The sequence below is a fragment of the Maylandia zebra genome, linkage group LG4, assembly GCF_041146795.1.
Source record: "Maylandia zebra isolate NMK-2024a linkage group LG4, Mzebra_GT3a, whole genome shotgun sequence".
NCBI lineage: Eukaryota > Metazoa > Chordata > Actinopteri > Cichliformes > Cichlidae > Maylandia > Maylandia zebra.
Genome location: NC_135170.1, coordinates 13,232,835 through 13,249,868, shown reverse-complemented (window position 1 = coordinate 13,249,868; position 17,034 = coordinate 13,232,835). Strand labels below are relative to the sequence as shown.

Below are 17,034 nucleotides of genomic sequence, written 5' to 3'. Positions count from 1 at the left end.
CTGGAGTTGAACGTCTTTCACTCTAGATTTTAGATGACCTATCTCTTTTTCTTCATTGGCAGCCTTTCTGATCATCTGGTTCACTGGTCCAATGAGCTCCTGTTTTTGTTTGAATAAAGCGTATTCGGAAGACTTTACCATATCACTGTACTGCTTTTTAAATGATTCCAACTCCCGTGTTTTATCTAGTAAAGCTGCATCTAGATCCTTGCATCTGATACGTAGACAGTTCAGCTGTTTTTCAAGAAACTCCTTCGTTGTTCCAACAAAGGGGATGCCTTCCACACCGTCTACGTATTTCTTTTTCAAGTTGTGGAACATATCCCTAAATTCCACCTTTTCTTTTTCTCTGAAGTGACCTGCATGTGGAAATGCCTTTTCAAAGGACAAAACGCACTAGTACAATTCCTCTTGGAAGTGGCGCTTTTTCTTTTCCAGGCAATTCGTTTTTTGTGTGAATATTTCTGTTTGCTTTTTTGTGGCGCGCAGTTGCTCTTCCAGTGAGATCTTTTCAGCCAGTGCCTGATTGTGTGCCGTTTTTACTTTATGCCTGTCCACTGCTGTCTTTCTGTGTTCTTCCTTCTCTTTGCTTAGGGCCTTTTTTATGTCTTCATTTTTCTTTTTCAGAGAATCATTTTCATCTTCGACCACAGCCTTCATTTTCTTTTCAAAGGCCAGAGCCCTAATATTTCTCTGACATTTTTGTTTCATCTCCATTTGCTGGGCCGTTTTTTCGTTGATGGTCTTCCCCATTTGAGCTTTCTCATCTGTTAAATCATTCACAGTTTTACCCATGAATTCATTTAGGTCCTGCAGCTTCGCATTATGCGCCAAAATGTCCTCGATCCAAAACTGCGAGGGTTTATGTTCCTCCTCACGTTCATAGACTGCATTGATGCTCACACGTTTACCAATTTCCATTTTCCTCTCAAGCTTTGCAATATATTTATCATAAATGCCTATGACGATTTTTAACTTTGTTTCTGCAGCATATGCTTTGTCTGTGAGTTTTGATGTATTTTCGTCATAAAATTGCTGCATCCGATTTTTCTCCTCTTTGTGGCGTTTCACCAGTAAGTCGACGACTTGGCTGTTGTGAAACTGCTGACGCGCAAATTTTTCTTTTTCCGTTTCCAGCAGTGCTTGCAGCACTTCAACATCTTCTTCATGTTTCCTATTAAGTTCAGCGCGGAACTTTATGAGAGCTTCGTTGTCATCTTTTATCGAGTCCAACCTGTCTGAGATACTGGTCCTGTCGTCCACAACAGAAGACAGCATCTCATTATTCTGCCAAAGTTCTTTGTTTTCTTTAGTTAGATCCTCGATCCGTTTGTTCTTGATTGTGTCCTGTTTTTTGAAGTAGTCAAGCTCAGTTTTAAGCTTTTCAACTTCATCAATCATTGGCTGCAGTCTTTGGTCGAACTGTCTTCTTTCCTTTGTTTAGTTTTAGTTTTCAGATTTATTTGTCATATGCAAGTTAGCACAGGGTCATCATTGCAATTAAATGTGTTTGACGAGCAGCAGTCACTCAGCAGCATGCACAGTAGGAGAAAATATATTAAAATAAAATAAAATAATAAAGAAAATAGAACAATAGTAAGGAGCAAAATATTAGAGAGGCATGGTAAAAGAGAAAAGATGACTGAATATATATGTATCTATAAATATAAATATATGTACATTAGTGATTAAATAAGAAAATCTTGAAAAGAAATATGACGGGAGGGCAGATGGGATATTGCACAGGAATGAGCAGCAGAAAATTAAAGTATTGCACTTGTGACAAAGCTTGTGATCTTTCCTTCCTTCCATCCTTCTTTCCTTTGTGACAAAGCTTGTGATCCTTCCTTCCACCCTTCTTTCCTTTGTGACAAAGCTTGTGATCCTTCCTTCCATCCTTCTTTCCTTTGTGACAATGCTTGTGATCCTTCCTTCCTTCCATCCTTCTTTCCTTTGTGACAATGCATGTGATCCTTCCTTCCATCCTTCTTTCCTTTGTGACAATGCATGTGATCCTTCCTTCCATCCTTCTTTCCTCTGTGACAATGCATGTGATCCTTCCTTCCATCCTTCTTTCCTTTGTGACAAAGCTTGTGATCCTTCCTTCCATCCTTCTTTCCTTTGTGACAATGCTTGTGATCCTTCCTTCCTTCCATCCTTCTTTCCTTTGTGACAATGCATGTGATTCTTCCTTCCATCCTTCTTTCCTCTGTGACAATGCATGTGATCCTTCCTTCCATCCTTCTTTCCTTTGTGACAAAGCTTGTGATCCTTCCTTCCATCTTTCTTTCCTTTGTGACAATGCTTGTGATCCTTCCTTCCATCCTTCTTTCCTTTGTGACAATGCATGTGATCCTTCCTTCCATCCTTCTTTCCTTTGTGACAATGCTTGTGATCTTTCCTTCCATCCTTCTTTCCTTTATTTAGTTTCAGTTTTCAGATTTATTTGTCATGTGCAAGTTAGCACAGGGTCAACATTGCAATTAAATGTGTTTGACGAGCAGCAGTCACTCAGCAGCATGCACAGTAGGAGAAAATATATTAAAATAAAATAAAATAATAAAGAAAATAGAAAAATAGTAAGGAGCAAAATATTAGAGAGACATGGTAAAAGAGAAAAGATGACTGAATATATATGTATCTATAAATATAAATATATGTACATTAGTGATTATGATTAAATAAGAAAATCTTGAAAAGAAATATGACGGGAGGGCAGATGGGATATTGCACAGGAATGAGCAGCAGAAAATTAAAGTATTGCACTTGTGACAAAGCTTGTGATCTTTCCTTCCTTCCATCCTTCTTTCCTTTGTGACAAAGCTTGTGATCCTTCCTTCCATCCTTCTTTCCTTTGTGACAATGCATGTGATCCTTCCTTCCATCCTTCTTTCCTTTGTGACAAAGCTTATGATCCTTCCTTCCATCCTTCTTTCCTTTGTGACAATGCATGTGATCCTTCCTTCCATCCTTCTTTCCTTTGTGACAATGCTTGTGATCCTTCCTTCCATCCTTCTTTCCTTTGTGACAATGCATGTGATCCTTCCTTCCATCCTTCTTTCCTCTGTAACAATGCATGTGATCTTTCCTTCCATCCTTCTTTCCTTTGTGACAATGCATGTGATCCTTCCTTCCATCCTTCTTTCCTTTGTGACAAAGCTTGTGATCCTTCCTTCCATCCTTCTTTCCTTTGTGACAAAGCTTGTGATCTTTCCTCCCATCCTTCTTTCCTTTGTGACAAAGCTTGTGATCCTTCCTTCCATCCTTCTTTCCTTTGTGACAAAGCTTGTGATCTTTCCTTCCATCCTTCTTTCCTTAGTTTAGTTTCAGTTTTCAGATTTATTTGTCATATGCAAGTTAGCACAGGGTCAACATTGCAATTAAATGTGTTTGACGAGCAGCAGTCACTCAGCAGCATGCACAGTAGGAGAAAATATATTAAAATAAAATAAAACAATAAAGAAAATAGAAAAATAGTAAGGAGCAAAATATTAGAGAGACATGGTAAAAGAGAAAAGATGACTGAATATATATGTATCTATAAATATAAATGTATGTACATTAGTGATTAAATAAGAAAATCTTGAAAAGAAATATGACGGGAGGGCAGATGGGATATTGCACAGGAATGAGCAGCAGAAAATTAAAGTATTGCACTTGTGACAAAGCTTGTGATCTTTCCTTCCTTCCATCCTTCTTTCCTTTGTGACAAAGCTTGTGATCCTTCCTTCCATCCTTCTTTCCTTTGTGACAATGCATGTCATCCTTCCTTCCATCCTTCTTTCCTTTGTGACAATGCATGTCATCCTTCCTTCCATCCTTCTTTCCTTTGTGACAAAGCTTGTGATCCTTCCTTCGATCCTTCTTTCCTTTGTGACAAAGCTTGTGATCCTTCCTTCCATCCTTCTTTCCTTTGTGACAATGCATGTGATCCTTCGTTCGATCCTTCTTTCCTTTGTGACAATGCATGTCATCCTTCCTTCCATCCTTCTTTCCTTTGTGACAATGCATGTGATCCTTCCTTCCATCCTTCTTTCCTTTGTGATAAAGCTTGTGATCCTTCCTTCCATTCTTCTTTCCTTTGTGACAAAGCTTGTGATCCTTCCTTCCATCCTTCTTTCCTTTGTGACAATGCATGTGATCCTTCCTTCCATCCTTCTTTCCTTTGTGACATTGCATGTCATCCTGCCTTCCATCGTTCTTTCCTTTGTGACAATGCATGTGTTCCTTCCTTCCATCCTTCTTTCCTTTGTGACAATGCATGTGATCCTTCCTTCCATCCTTCTTTCCTTTGTGACAATGCTTGTGATTCTTCCTTCCATCCTTCTTTCCTTTGTGACAATGCATGTGATCCTTCCTTCCATCCTTCTTTCCTTTGTGACAATGCATGTGATTCTTCCTTCCATCCTTCTTTCCTTTGTGACATTGCATGTCATCCTGCCTTCCATCGTTCTTTCCTTTGTGACAATGCATGTGATCCTTCCTTCCATCCTTCTTTCCTTTGTGACAATGCTTGTGATTCTTCCTTCCATCCTTCTTTCCTTTGTGACAATGCATGTCATCCTGCCTTCCATCCTTCTTTCCTTTGTGACAATGCTTGTGATTCTTCCTTCCATCCTTCTTTCGTTTGTGACAATGAATGTGATCCTTCCTTCCATCCTTCTTTCCTTTGTGACAATGCATGTGATTCTTCCTTCCATCCTTCTTTCCTTTGTGACATTGCATGTCATCCTGCCTTCCATCGTTCTTTCCTTTGTGACAATGCATGTGATCCTTCCTTCCATCCTTCTTTCCTTTGTGACAATGCTTGTGATCCTTCCTTCCATCCTTCTTTCCTTTGTGACAATGCATGTGATCCTTCCTTCCATCGTTCTTTCCTTTGTGACAATGCATGTGATCCTTCCTTCCATCCTTCTTTCCTTTGTGACAATGCTTGTGAGCCTTCCTTCCATCCTTCTTTCCTTTGTGACAAAGCTTGTGATCCTTCCTTCCATCCTTCTTTCCTTTGTGACAATGCATGTGATTCTTCCTTCCATCCTTCTTTCCTTTGTGACATTGGATGTCATCCTGCCTTCCATCGTTCTTTCCTTTGTGACAATGCATGTGATCCTTCCTTCCATCCTTCTTTCCTTTGTGACAATGCTTGTGATCCTTCCTTCCATCCTTCTTTCCTTTGTGACAATGCTTGTGATCCTTCCTTCCATCCTTCTTTCCTTTGTGACAATGCATGTGATCCTTCCTTCCATCCTTCTTTCCTTTGTGACAATGCATGTGATTCTTCCTTCCATCCTTCTTTCCTTTGTGACAATGCATGTGATCCTTCCTTCCATCCTTCTTTCCTTTGTGACAATGCTTGTGATCCTTCCTTCCTTCCATCCTTCTTTCCTTTGTGACAATGCATGTGATCCTTCCATCCATCCTTCTTTCCTTTGTGACAAAGCTTGTGATCTTTCCTCCCATCCTTCTTTCCTTTGTGACAAAGCTTGTGATCCTTCCTTCCATCCTTCTTTCCTTTGTGACAAAGCTTGTGATCCTTCCTTCCATCCTTCTTTCCTTTGTGACAAAGCTTGTGATCTTTCCTTCCATCCTTCTTTCCTTAGTTTAGTTTCAGTTTTCAGATTTATTTGTCATATGCAAGTTAGCACAGGGTCAACATTGCAATTAAATGTGTTTGACGAGCAGCAGTCACTCAGCAGCATGCACAGTAGGAGAAAATATATTAAAATAAAATAAAACAATAAAGAAAATAGAAAAATAGTAAGGAGCAAAATATTAGAGAGACATGGTAAAAGAGAAAATATGACTGAATATATATGTATCTATAAATATAAATATATGTACATTAGTGATTAAATAAGAAAATCTTGAAAAGAAATATGACGGGAGGGCTGATGGGATATTGCACAGGAATGAGCAGCAGAAAATTAAAGTATTGCACTTGTGACAAAGCTTGTGATCTTTCCTTCCTTCCATCCTTCTTTCCTTTGTGACAAAGCTTGTGATCCTTCCTTCCATCCTTCTTTCCTTTGTGATAATGCATGTGATCCTTCCTTCCATCCTTCTTTCCTTTGTGACAAAGCTTGTGATCCTTCCTTTCATCCTTCTTTCCTTTGTGACAATGCTTGTGATCCTTCCTTCCATCCTTCTTTCCTTTGTGACAATGCTTGTGATCCTTCCTTCCATCCTTCTTTCCTTGGTGACAATGCATGTGATCCTTCCTTCCATCCTTCTTTCCTTTGTTTAGTTTTAGTGAGAAGGGTCTGGCTGCAGCCACTGTGGAGCTCCACAGTAGCCGGAAGCACGTGACCTCCACAGTAGCCGTAAACACGCATGGATACCGTGGAAGTCTTGCAAGTTGATCGCAAAGGTTAGTTAAGTCTTTCTTATATAAATTTGCCGTTAGTGATTTCATAATTCTAGGAATCGTCTAGTTTTCTTACAATGATCATGTTGCCACTTTTTTTGCGTTACAACAACATTCCTCCTTATTTTAATGTTTTTTCATCGTGCTCCATGGCAGAGAAACACACAGATATGCTTTTTCCTGGGCCTGGTTTTAGTAAGAGAGCTGGATTAACGGCTTCTGTGGGCGAGAAGAAGCAAAAACCACATTTTGCATTAGAGTATGATTTATTGTTGGCGTCAGAGATGCAAAATAACGAATACTTCAATACTGTACTTAAGTAGAATTTTCTGGTATCTTTACTTTACTGCTGTACTTTTTTGTGCCTACTGTATACTTCTTTATACTTCTACTTCTCACATTTTAGCACGCGTATCTGTACTTTGTAATCCGTACATTTGTAAATCAGCACGCGTGCTTTGGACGCAAGATTACTTCAAAATTTTGTACATAAATTATATTTTAGACCCTGTACTTCTTACTTCGACTTGACTAAAAAGTCGAGCCAGTGCTTTCTAAACAGAGGTATCTAAACTGTAGTAAGGAACGTGTGTACTTGTGACACCTTTGGTTAGCGTCAACACTGCAAATTTCGTCACAAACAGATTTATATATTTATCAATACTTCTATTCGTCATTCTTTTCTGTACAGCTTTTTTATTGCCCAGATTTTAGTTAGCCTCTGTTCAATTGACTGTTATATGTCAATAGAAACATATCTCACAGATTAAAGTGTCTTTTAAAATATTTGGGGTTTTTTTTTCAAGAATTTTCTTCCCAAATCTATTACATGCCAAGTGTAAATTGTTATTTCTGCTAAAACCTTAACTTAAATGTGTATATGGTGTTTATCTGTTTCTCTCTGTGTTTTAGATGCACACATCAATCTGGAATTCAGGCTTAAAGCCAGAATTGCAGGAATGCAACACGTGTTGCAGAGGACTCTTTCACTGCCCTCTGTGCCCCACTTTCAGCCCTACTGTCAGGGCAAAGATTGAGGAGCATCTAAGTGTGCATATAAAAAATGCTTTGCCTTTAAAAGGTATGTTTGTATTAAATATACTTTATAGTTATAAATATGCACTTTTTTAAGCACTTCTGCAGTATCTTTGTTGACTTAAAAGTTGCTGTTGATATTGTACAGTTCAGTGCATTCATCTGCAACAAAAATAGTGTTTTTATAAAATATATTTTTATTTACTTTTCACCACTTTTCTTGACATAACTTTTGTGATCCATACCATTTTGCTTTCATTATTGAGGTTGGCTTGGATGTTTTTGTTAACATGTACAATCTGATTGTTAGACAAATTGATTGCATTCTATACAACTACATTTAAATTACATCTGTTTGTTTGTTTGTTTTTTTCTCTTACAGATAAAATGATATGCCGGTGCAGGCAGCCTTGTAGGACAACAGGACACTTTCACTGCCCTGTCTGTAAGATTACAATCATACGGCGTGGGGATATGGCAAGGCATTTATTGTCTTGTCAGCATTCTTCAATGCCAAGTCAGCCACCATTATCAGGACTGCTCCCCGCTGAACTCTTCGAGGAGACCCGTCTCCCCCCCCCCCAAGGTTTTGTCTTCGGTATCTGAACCATTTTCTGAGTCTTTGTTAGAACATTCATAAGCTCTACCCTCTGTGTTCAATAAAACTGCAGCTGATGGAAAGTCCATGAAAATGACATGCCCTCACTGTGGCCTTACTCTTCGTAGCTCTGGCAAGCTATTTGCACACTGGAGAGAGGAAGCCAAAGCTGTGCTTGAAGGACAACACGTGCCCATTTTCAGACTGAAAAAGCGCAAGTTCCAGGAAGTCAGTCAGGTCAGTATTCACTTTAAACAGTAGTGTAATTACATGGTTAGTGACATTTGAATAACTGTTAAAAAACTGTTCTGCAACAGAGAAATAACTATGTTTTCATCCCCATTTGCCTGACACAGGAGCCAGCAGTTGTTGAAGATCTGCGTCCTGCTGTGCAGTGGGCTGTCCAAAATAAGGCACATGTAACAATGCCCAAATATCTGTCCTTAAATCAAGGGGACCAGCAGAGGGTCTTAAGAGACATGTCAGAGGAAGAAGACACTGGAGCAAGGGACTTGTTCCTCTTTGTTTTTCAGTTTGCAAAGGACATGGAGCTCTTTTTGAAAGCATGTGCTGATGATCAGGGGCTAAGGGTCAGTGCTATGTTTGACATGTAATGGACAAATGAAGGCACTGGCTGTGTTTGTTTAATATGTTGTTGTTGTTGTTGTTGTTGTTGTTTTTGCATAGTACAAAATTCCAATTAAACTTATTTCAAAATGTTGTTCACTTGATTCTGTGTCCATACTTATAATAAATGATTACAGTGAAACAGCATTAAATGTAAATGTAACAGCATTTTTTTAAACTTGTAATTTCAAAATAAAAAGCTTATTGTTGATATTAACAGTAAAGAATTGTAATCAATAATATTTTTATACATTTTAAACATTAACACTCTGGGCTCTATCCTGGCTATCTGTGGACACTTCACTTATTCTTTTTTTTGACTACTGCACTGCAGTGGACCAAAACAATGACACGGGTTTGATCTTAAGGATCTAATAGTTATGTGTGTTGTGCATGACATTGCCACACAAATATGTATTTGCAAGATAGAGTAGAATAAATTATGACGCATGAAATATTACATAGGCTGCAGTGAATTTCTGTTGATACAGCCAATTGAGCTTTGAGTTTCCCAGTCAAACTTAGCTTTGAAGCACCTGCTAAAAACACTTTTACTCTTTTACATTTCATAACAAGACACCATAGCCAAAATATTAACAAAATATATATTATTAAAAAATTCAAAGCTGCACATACAGCAACAAACACCGTTAGTAAATGTGTCCTGGAGTTTATGCAGGTGCAGAAAGTGCTGCTGCTGTAAGTCAGCCTAACAGCTTACAGATCACTTATTTTTCTGGAAAGATGGTAGGAAGGGCATCACTGCTCATTTCTACAGTCTCCCAGATCTTGGAATACAATCCCTTTGTACCATGAAACCACTTCGCAGTACTAGGAGTCCACTAAAACCTATAAAGAGAGTGATCCTGGAAGAAATGGGGCACACACTAGTGACCTCAACAATTGCAAGACGGCCTTTTCCCCGATGCTCAGATGGGGAAAAAAAGGAAGTTTCATGAAAACATTAGGACTTTATCACCGTTTTACCAGAAAAGTTAATGGTAATATATAACCTAACTGGCTATAAAGAGTAAAACATTTAGATACAATTTTGATTTTGATGAAAAGGACTGGTGCTATTTTAAAGAGTCACGTCGGTAAAAGTAGATAAATGTTTTAAGAAATATACATTTTATAGCATTTTGTGAACATACACAAAAAGTGGCCATTTTTGGCAACAAACAAGCTGAGAGAGAGTTGTATATTTTTGGCTCTCCTTGAACAAAAATAATAGTGCATAATAATCAATGTTGATGTTAATCAATTAGATGTCCCAGACACTACTATTAATAATACAGCGGTGCCTCGTTTATCGCTGGTGTTACGTTCAAAAAATAACCCGCGGTAGGTGAAATCCATAGCCAACTTTATTTTTTACAATTATTACAGATGTTAAGACTGTAAAACCCCTCACTACATGCTTTATACACTTTTCTCAGACAGGAATGAACATTTTCACACTTTTCTCTTTGTTTAAACACTCTTAGAGTTCAAACCTTTGTAGAAACACAAGTCCAGTATTATGGAATGAAACCTAAAGGTGCATTTGAGGGTGCAAAACGTTTCGTCGGCATTGTTGTGTTTGTTTGGGAGAAAACTTCCAAACGTACAGTACAGCACTTCAGAGTTACACTGCTAGCGATCGAAGATTTATGTAAATTCGACAAGCTAAACGCATTCTGTACTGTACAGCGGGAGTCCCCAACCTTTTTTGCACCACAGACCACTTTAATGTCAGACAATATTTTCAGGGAACTACCTTTAAGGTGTCGCGGATAAATACAACAAAAGAATAAAAAAAAGAAACTGTGGTATTTTGTAAATATAATAATAAACGTGACTTGAGCTGTGCGCCAACAACAATGACAGTGACATCCTCCTCTCTGCTTCTTAACGCTCTCTGGTCGCTATGGTAACGCGTAAATAGTTCTTTCAAAATAAGACACACAACTACAACCATACATTTCACACCGGAGGATCAACCCTCGCGGAACAGTACCAAAGGACTCACGGACCGGGACCGGTCCGTGGGCCTATTAGGGACCGCTCCTGTACAGGAGACACTGGACTAGATTGATTGACAATGGTCTACAGCAATCAGAACGCACAACACGATGTACTGTAAAAATAATAATAAATCAGCGAAACAGCAAGTGTCACTTTTGGCCACGAACAATTTAGGGGATGGTGAATTTTTTTTGAACAAACCCAGAGTGTTAAAAACCCCCCACTTAAAACCATTTTATAGTAACAAAAACGCAATTTAGTTTTCGCTGTCAAAGTCGATTTAACCGAAGTTACGTGTTTACGGCTAGTGTGGAGGTCACGTGTTTCCGGTTACTGTGGAGGTCACGTGTTTCCGGTTACTGTGGAGCTCCACAGTGGACAGTGGCTGCAGCCAGGTGCTCTTGGTTTTAGTTTTCAGATTTATTTGTCATATGCAAGTTAGCACATAAATGTGTTTGACGAGCAGCAGTCACTCAGCAGCATGCACAGTAGGAGAAAATATATTAAAATAAAATAAAATAATAAAGAAAATAGAAAAATAGCAAGGAGCAAAATATTAGAGAGACATGGTAAAAGAGAAAAGATGACTGAATATATATGTATCTATAAATATAAATATATGTACATTAGTGATTAAATAAGAAAATCTTGAAAAGAAATATGACGGGAGGGCAGATGGGATATTGCACAGGAATGAGCAGCAGAAAATTAAAGTATTGCACTTGTGACAAAGCTTGTGATCTTTCCTTCCTTCCATCCTTCTTTCCTTTGTGACAAAGCTTGTGAACCTTCCTTCCATCCTTCTTTCCTTTGTGACAATGCATGTGATCCTTCCTTCCATCCTTCTTTCCTTTGTGACAATGCATGTGATCCTTCCTTCCATCCTTCTTTCCTTTGTGACAATGCATGTAATCCTTCCTTCCATCCTTCTTTCCTTTGTGACAATGCTTGTGATCCTTCCTTCCTTCCTTCCATCCTTCTTTCCTTTGTGACAAAGCTTGTGATCCTTCCTTCCATCCTTCTTTCCTTTGTGACAAAGCTTGTGATCCTTCCTTCCATTCTTCTTTCCTTTGTGACAAAGCTTGTGATCCATCCTTCCATCCTTCTTTCCTTTGTGACAATGCATGTGATCCTTCCTTCCATCCTTCTTTCCTTTGTGACAATGCATGTGATTCTTCCTTCCATCCTTCTTTCCTTTGTGACATTGCATGTCATCCTGCCTTCCATCGTTCTTTCCTTTGTGACAATGCATGTGATCCTTCCTTCCATCCTTCTTTCCTTTGTGAAAATACATGTGATTCTTCCTTCCATCCTTCTTTTCTTTGTGACAATGCATGTCATCCTGCCTTCCATCGTTCTTTCCTTTGTGACAATGCATGTGATCCTGCCTTCCATCCTTCTTTCCTTTGTGACAATGCATGTGATCCTTCCTTCCATCGTTCTTTCCTTTGTGACAATGCTTGTGATCCTTCCTTCCATCCTTCTTTCCTTTGTGACAATTCTTGTGATCCTTCCTTCCTTCCATCCTTCTTTCCTTTGTGACAATGCTTGTGATCCTTCCTTCCATCCTTCTTTCCTTTGTGACAATGCTTGTGATCCTTCCTTCCATCCTTCTTTCCTTTGTGACAATGCATGTGATCCTTCCATCCATCCTTCTTTCCTTTGTGACAAAGCTTGTGATCTTTCCTCCCATCCTTCTTTCCTTTGTGACAAAGCTTGTGATCCTTCCTTCCATCCTTCTTTCCTTTGTGACAAAGCTTGTGATCTTTCCTTCCATCCTTCTTTCCTTTGTGACAAAGCTTGTGATCCTTCCTTCCATCCTTCTTTCCTTTGTGACAAAGCTTGTGATCTTTCCTTCCATCCTTCTTTCCTTTGTGACAAAGCTTGTGATTCTTCCTTCCATCCTTCTTTCCTTTGTGACATTGCATGTCATCCTGCCTTCCATCGTTCTTTCCTTTGTGACAATGCATGTGATCCTTCCATCCATCCTTCTTTCCTTTGTGACAAAGCTTGTGATCTTTCCTCCCATCCTTCTTTCCTTTGTGACAAAGCTTGTGATCCTTCCTTCCATCCTTCTTTCCTTTGTGACAAAGCTTGTGATCTTTCCTTCCATCCTTCTTTCCTTTGTGACAAAGCTTGTGATCCTTCCTTCCATCCTTCTTTCCTTAGTTTAGTTTCAGTTTTCAGATTTATTTGTCATATGCAAGTTAGCACAGGGTCAACATTGCAATTAAATGTGTTTGACGAGCAGCAGTCACTCAGCAGCATGCACAGTAGGAGAAAATATATTAAAATAAAATAAAACAATAAAGAAAATAGAAAAATAGTAAGGAGCAAAATATTAGAGAGACATGGTAAAAGAGAAAAGATGACTGAATATATATGTATCTATAAATATAAATATATGTACATTAGTGATTAAATAAGAAAATCTTGAAAAGAAATATGACGGGAGGGCAGATGGGATATTGCACAGGAATGAGCAGCAGAAAATTAAAGTATTGCACTTGTGACAAAGCTTGTGATCTTTCCTTCCTTCCATCCTTCTTTCCTTTGTGACAAAGCTTGTGATCCTTCCTTCCATCCTTCTTTCCTTTGTGACAATGCTTGTGATCCTTCCTTCCATCCTTCTTTCCTTTGTGACAATGCTTGTGATCCTTCCTTCCATCCTTCTTTCCTTTGTGACAATGCATGTGATCCTTCCTTCCATCCTTCTTTTCTTTGTGACATTGCATGTCATCCTGCCTTCCATCGTTCTTTCCTTTGTGACAATGCATGTGATCTTTCCTTCCATCCTTCTTTCCTTTGTGACAATGCATGTGATCCTTCCTTCCATCCTTCTTTCCTTTGTGACAATGCTTGTGATCCTTCCTTCCATCCTTCTTTCCTTTGTGACAATGCATGTGATCCTTCCTTCCATCCTTCTTTCCTTTGTGACAATGCTTGTGATCCTTCCTTCCTTCCATCCTTCTTTCCTTTGTGACAATGCATGTGATCCTTCCATCCATCCTTCTTTCCTTTGTGACAAAGCTTTTGATCTTTCCTCCCATCCTTCTTTCCTTTGTGACAAAGCTTGTGATCCTTCCTTCCATCCTTCTTTCCTTTGTGACAAAGCTTGTGATCTTTCCTTCCATCCTTCTTTCCTTAGTTTAGTTTCAGTTTTCAGATTTATTTGTCATATGCAAGTTAGCACAGGGTCAACATTGCAATTAAATGTGTTTGACGAGCAGCAGTCACTCAGCAGCATGCACAGTAAGAGAAAATATATTAAAATGAAATAAAATAATAAAGAAAATAGAAAAATAGCAAGGAGCAAAATATTAGAGAGACATGGTAAAAGAGAAAAGATGACTGAATATATATGTATCTATAAATATAAATATATGTATATTAGTGATTAAATAAGAAAATCTTGAAAAGAAATATGACGGGAGGGCAGATGGGATATTGCACAGGAATGAGCAGCAGAAAATTAAAGTATTGCACTTGTGACAAAGCTTGTGATCTTTCCTTCCTTCCATCCTTCTTTCCTTTGTGACAAAGCTTGTGATCCTTCCTTCCATCCTTCTTTCCTTTGTGACAATGCATGTGATCCTTCCTTCCATCCTTCTTTCCTTTGTGACAATGCATGTGATTCTTCCTTCCATCCTTCTTTCCTTTGTGACATTGCATGTCATCCTTCCTTCCATCGTTCTTTCCTTTGTGACAATGCATGTGATCCTTCCTTCCATCCTTCTTTCCTTTGTGACAATGCATGTGATTCTTCCTTCCATCCTTCTTTCCTTTGTGACATTGCATGTCATCCTGCCTTCCATCGTTCTTTCCTTTGTGACAATGCATGTGATCCTTCCTTCCATCCTTCTTTCCTTTGTGACAATGCTTGTGATCCTTCCTTCCATCCTTCTTTCCTTTGTGACAATGCATGTGATTCTTCCTTCCATCCTTCTTTCCTTTGTGACAATGCTTGTGATCCTTCCTTCCATCCTTCTTTCCTTTGTGACAATGCATGTGATCCTTCCTTCCATCCTTCTTTCCTTTGTGACAATGCTTGTGATCCTTCCTTCCATCCTTCTTTCCTTTGTGACAATGCATGTGATTCTTCCTTCCATCCTTCTTTCCTTTGTGACAATGCTTGTGATCCTTCCTTCCTTCCATCCTTCTTTCCTTTGTGACAATGCATGTGATCCTTCCATCCATCCTTCTTTCCTTTGTGACAAAGCTTTTGATCTTTCCTCCCATCCTTCTTTCCTTTGTGACAAAGCTTGTGATCCTTCCTTCCATCCTTCTTTCCTTTGTGACAAAGCTTGTGATCTTTCCTTCCATCCTTCTTTCCTTAGTTTAGTTTCAGTTTTCAGATTTATTTGTCATATGCAAGTTAGCACAGGGTCAACATTGCAATTAAATGTGTTTGACGAGCAGCAGTCACTCAGCAGCATGCACAGTAGGAGAAAATATATTAAAATGAAATAAAATAATAAAGAAAATAGAAAAATAGCAAGGAGCAAAATATTAGAGAGACATGGTAAAAGAGAAAAGATGACTGAATATATATGTATCTATAAATATAAATATATGTATATTAGTGATTAAATAAGAAAATCTTGAAAAGAAATATGACGGGAGGGCAGATGGGATATTGCACAGGAATGAGCAGCAGAAAATTAAAGTATTGCACTTGTGACAAAGCTTGTGATCTTTCCTTCCTTCCATCCTTCTTTCCTTTGTGACAAAGCTTGTGATCCTTCCTTCCATCCTTCTTTCCTTTGTGACAATGCATGTGATCCTTCCTTCCATCCTTCTTTCCTTTGTGACAATGCATGTGATTCTTCCTTCCATCCTTCTTTCCTTTGTGACATTGCATGTCATCCTGCCTTCCATCGTTCTTTCCTTTGTGACAATGCATGTGATCCTGCCTTCCATCCTTCTTTCCTTTGTGACAATGCATGTGATTCTTCCTTCCATCCTTCTTTCCTTTGTGACATTGCATGTCATCCTGCCTTCCATCCTTCTTTCCTTTGTGACAATGCATGTGATCCTTCCTTCCATCCTTCTTTCCTTTGTGACAATGCTTGTGATCCTTCCTTCCATCCTTCTTTCCTTTGTGACAATGCTTGTGATCCTTCCTTCCTTCCATCCTTCTTTCCTTTGTGACAATGCTTGTGATCCTTCCTTCCATCCTTCTTTCCTTTGTGACAATGCATGTGATCCTTCCATCCATCCTTCTTTCCTTTGTGACAAAGCTTGTGATCTTTCCTCCCATCCTTCTTTCCTTTGTGACAAAGCTTGTGATCCTTCCTTCCATCCTTCTTTCCTTTGTGACAAAGCTTATGATCTTTCCTTCCATCCTTCTTTCCTTAGTTTAGTTTCAGTTTTCAGATTTATTTGTCATATGCAAGTTAGCAGAGGGTCAACATTGCAATTAAATGTGTTTGACGAGCAGCAGTCACTCAGCAGCATGCACAGTAGGAGAAAATATATTCAAATAAAATAAAACAATAAAGAAAATAGAAAAATAGTAAGGAGCAAAATATTAGAGAGACATGGTAAAAGAGAAAAGATGACTGAATATATATGTATCTATAAATATAAATATATGTACATTAGTGATTAAATAAGAAAATCTTGAAAAGAAATATGACGGGAGGGCTGATGGGATATTGCACAGGAATGAGCAGCAGAAAATTAAAGTATTGCACTTGTGACAAAGCTTGTGATCTTTCCTTCCTTCCATCCTTCTTTCCTTTGTGACAAAGCTTGTGATCCTTCCTTCCATCCTTCTTTCCTTTGTGACAATGCTTGTGATCCTTCCTTCCATCCTTCTTTCCTTTGTGACAATGCTTGTGATCCTTCCTTCCATCCTTCTTTCCTTTGTGACAAAGCTTGTGATCCTTCCTTCCATCCTTCTTTCCTTTGTGACAATGCATGTGATTCTTCCTTCCATCCTTCTTTCCTTTGTGACATTGCATGTCATCCTGCCTTCCATCGTTCTTTCCTTTGTGACAATGCATGTGATCCTTCCTTCCATCCTTCTTTCCTTTGTGACAATGCTTGTGATCCTTCCTTCCATCCTTCTTTCCTTTGTGACAATGCATGTGATTCTTCCTTCCATCCTTCTTTCCTTTGTGACATTGCATGTGATCCTTCCTTCCATCATTCTTTCCTTTGTGACAATGCATGTGATCCTTCCTTCCATCCTTCTTTCCTTTGTGACAATGCTTGTGATCCTTCCTTCCATCCTTCTTTCCTTTGTGACAATGCATGTGATCCTTCCTTCCATCCTTCTTTCCTTTGTGACAATGCTTGTGATCCTTCCTTCCATCCTTCTTTCCTTTGTGACAATGCATGTGATCCTTCCTTCCATCCTTCTTTCCTTTGTGACAATGCTTGTGATCCTTCCTTCCAT

General features: G+C 38.8%; 1 long non-coding RNA gene across 1 annotated transcript; it reads left to right on the top strand.

Moving 5' to 3' along the window:
- Positions 1 to 7,979: 7,979 nt before the first annotated feature.
- LOC143418491 (uncharacterized) lies at positions 7,980 to 8,646 on the top strand. Its single transcript, XR_013098483.1, has 3 exons — positions 7,980 to 7,997; positions 8,126 to 8,234; positions 8,354 to 8,646. It is a non-coding gene; the product is annotated as an uncharacterized LOC143418491 (long non-coding RNA).
- Positions 8,647 to 17,034: the final 8,388 nt, after the last annotated feature.